Source organism: Nymphalis io, chromosome Z, assembly GCF_905147045.1.
Source record: "Nymphalis io chromosome Z, ilAglIoxx1.1, whole genome shotgun sequence".
Classification (NCBI taxonomy): Eukaryota; Metazoa; Arthropoda; class Insecta; order Lepidoptera; family Nymphalidae; genus Nymphalis; species Nymphalis io.
Genome location: NC_065918.1, coordinates 16,979,168 through 16,983,191, shown reverse-complemented (window position 1 = coordinate 16,983,191; position 4,024 = coordinate 16,979,168). Strand labels below are relative to the sequence as shown.

Sequence of the window (4,024 nt, the reverse complement as noted above, 5' to 3'; positions counted from 1 at the left end):
TTTTATATATCTGTGTATACAGTCCGATGACATAATACATCCGTTTTTTAATAATTGATATAGGCTATTCGTTCAATATTGCAAAATAGATTGAACTATTATAAACTAAATGGTTCTAATATATACACTATATACACACGCTTTTGGGTATGGGGTCATACATGTCCATTAACCCGGCCTCTGGGGGAGTATAGCCACCTTCGTTACTCTTCACTTGGGCAATTCCTGCCTGGCGCGTCCACGTCGCGGGGGTGGGCATCTTACACTCCAGTAAGCTGGAGTGTCTAGATGGCGATAACGCAGAACCTGTGCCCTGTGTGGGTTACGGGTGAAGACCTCAACGGTGGAGAAAAGCGGAGACAATAGTTGTCGGTGCGGTCCAACCAGCGGAGGAAGCGAGCCACAGGTGGTGAAGCGCAAGAACCATATGTTCTGAATCGGTTCACTAACAGATTTCTACGGGCACCAAGTCTGTAGTACCGCGATAGAAAGCAACGGGATACTACTACATTATCTATTCCCACGAGAGTTGGACGATGAAAAATGCAAGACAATAGAAACGTACGTTTGCCTGATGATTCGCGTAGCGACCGGCGCTCTGGGTTTTCCGGGACTCAAAGTGTGAAATTGGCTACCGGCCGGGGGAATGTAGGCAACCAGGTATCCCCCGGAAAGCATGCGACTGGAAGACAACAATTCCAATTGCGCAAGAACCCGTCTAGGCACATGGAATGTACGAGGACTCCTTGATGAGGGTAAATTACACATCTTGGATCATGAGCTCCAACGATGTGACTCCATTATTACCGGTTTATGCGAAACTCACTGGAAAAATAGTGGCCACCGAGACTTAGTTAAACATACCATCTATTATTCAGGACACGATTCCAGTAGTTACACTGGAGTGGCCATTGCAATTCCCAAACAATGGACTAAAGCAGTTCTAGGTTATAACCCTGTCAGCGGCAGAATTATAACAATGAAGCTCGGTGCATCTCCCACCCCATTGAATATTATACAGGTATTACCACCCACCAGCGCGGCGAAAGATGAAGATGTAGAAAGTTTCTACAATGACATTGAATCTTCAATAGCAAAAATACCAAATAGAGAATTGCTGATTATACTTGGCGATTTCAACGCAAAGGTGGGTGTTACACGGATGGATGTGGGCCTGCGGAATATTGTAGGCAAGTATGGAGAGATTACTCCAATTCGCAGCTGACAACAACCTCACCATCATTAATACAGTATTCCAGCAACACTACAGACGGCTGTATACCTGGACGACCCCTGATGGAAAACATCGGAATCAGATTGACTATATACTTATAAGATCTAGATGGCGAAGCTCAATTATGAACTCACACACACTTCCTGGAGCTGACTGTCAGTCTGACCATCAACTTCTCGCAAAACTAGCAAGAAGCTAGAAATAGTGGACCAAACTGCTTTTATTAACAAACTATCAGTTGATAGTAATACATGGAAATCATAAGCACTAGGTGATGATCCTGACTCACTCTGGCAATCTGCAAAAGAGCAAATAAAAACAATTGTTCACTCAACACAGCCTACCCGAACTAAGGTTAAGCACATCTGTCCAAGACTTAAATTTGATGACTGCGCAGATTCAATCTTCTTCTCGCAAAGATAGTAACAACTATCTCAAAAACATCTGTCTAGAGTTAGAAAAAAACGCAGAACGCAACGAAACGAAAGACTTGTATAAGAAGGTTCGTAGCATAACTCGTTAACTTAAAGTCAAAACCTGGGCTATCGAGGATTTCAATGGAGTTACTGTAACCGAAATCAAGGATATTGTTGGTGTGTGGAAAGGATATTGCGAGCAACTATTTACGGATGACAACGTAGGATTATCGTGCAAGTTTTTCTCACAGACTGCATATAATACCATGGAACCAGCTATACTGAAAAGTGAATTTCGAGCCGCAATCGATCACCTGAAGAGGAATAAAGTTGTAGGAGCTGACGAAATCCCAAATCTAGAAATCTTTAAAGCAATGGGTGAATACGGAGTTGATATGCTACACACTATCTGTAATCGTGTCTGGGAAACAGAAAAGTGGCCAAAAGGCTGGACACACTCCGTGTTTATATCAACTACAGACCAATAGCCTTGATATCACACGCCAGCAAAGTACTCCTTCATATCATCAACACCATACTGCAAGCTTTTCTGAAACCTGAAATAGCTATGGAGCAGCAGGATTCATCAAGGGTCGAGGGACAAGGGAGCAGATTTTAATTCTTCGACAGATAATCGAACAGTATAGAGAGTTTAACAGCCCGCTCTATATCTGCTTCGTCGACTTTCGCAAGGCCTTCGACACCGTGAAATGGCACAAGTTATGGGACGTACTCATACAAATGGGAGTACCTAACCACCTAGTTCGTCTCATTTGCCGACTGTACGAGGACGGGACTGCGACTGTTCGAATAGACGACATTGACTCAAAAGGCTTTCCGACACATGCTGGTGTTCGGCAAGGGTGCATACTCTCTCCACTCCTGTTCAACATATATACGGAGTGTATTATGAGAATATTTTTGGAGCAAGGGGACAAGGGGGTTTCAGTAGGAGGTCGTAAGATATCAAATTTAAAATACGCCGATGACACTACTCTTCTCGCTCAAACAAAAGAAGGCATGGAACACTTGCTGACACGCCTGGAAACAATAAGCCTCTCCTTTGGACTTGCGATCAATAGAGTCAAAACCAAGATGATGATCGTGGACCGTGCTAAACTGAATCACCCAGATATATCTATGATTGGCAGCTGTGAAGTAGTTCAAAGCTACGTGTACCTCGGCTCCACGATCACGAACACTGGTGGATGTGAGGACGAGATTCAAAGGAGATGTGCTATCACAAGGTCTGCTGTTAATAGGCTAAAAAGAGTCTAGTGCAACCACAATATAACAAAAGCCACCAAAGTCCGCCTGATGAGAAGCCTGGTCTTCCCTATATTTTTTACGGCGCAGAAACATGGACGGTTCGACAGAAAGAACGACGCAAAATTGACGCACTCGAAATGTGTTGTTGACGGCAACTGCTGCGGATCCCTTGGACAGCATTTCGGACTAACATCTCGATCTTGGAGGAACTAAATATCAAAAAAAGACTATCGTCACACACGTCGTCACATTGTTCGAAATGAAAGTTCATGGAACGACTCCATGTCCAAGGGCAAGTGGAAGGCAAGCGGTCGCGCGGTCGAGTACCCAAGCGTTGGACAGACATTATAAAAGCTGCAACACAGACCTCCATAGTCCAATGTTCTAGAGATGCTGAAGACCGCATCAAATGGAGACAGATAGCGGGGGCTACATTAGCCAAAAACGATGCGTCATCATCAACCACGACCACTCTGTCAAGAGCGAACGACTGATGAGATACACACATATATATACTTAAAAGCCGAGATGGCCTAGTAGTAAGAAGTTCAAACCCGGGCAAGCACCACTGAATTTTCATGTGTTCAATTTGTGATTATAATTCATCTCGTCCTATACGGTGAAGGAAAACATCGTGAGGAAACCTGCATGTGTCTAATTTCACTGAAATTCTGCTACTGTGTATTCCTTAAATTTAAGCTCCATACCTTCTCCTCAAACAGGGAGAGGGCCTTAGCTCAGCAGTGGGACATTCACAGGCTGTTACTTCATAGACTTTAAAATCACTAAAGATTGTAAGTAATTAAATAAATCCTCTTAAAGTTTCTATCACTGATCGAACAGCGATCGAAGTCTCAAAGGCAATTTCTTAGACGTGGAGAAGCGTCCTCGACATTGATTTCTTAGAAGTGTTTCCGTTTCCGTTTGCGTTTCTATTTATAAATATAACTTGAAAATAAATATGATTATTTCAAGTAAATAAGCTTGATAATAACGAAAGCTTGCTTCTTTAAGCAACTAATCTTTATTAAATCCTCTTTCTTCTTACGAATTTGTTCCTGCCATTAATGCTGGTCCATTTCAAAATTATTCTTAATCTCGAATG

At 42.9% G+C, this 4,024-nt stretch overlaps 1 pseudogene; it reads left to right on the top strand.

Moving 5' to 3' along the window:
- The first annotated feature begins 543 nt into the window (after nucleotides 1-543).
- On the top strand, nucleotides 544-3,413 carry LOC126780695 (uncharacterized; annotated as a pseudogene).
- Nucleotides 3,414-4,024: the final 611 nt, after the last annotated feature.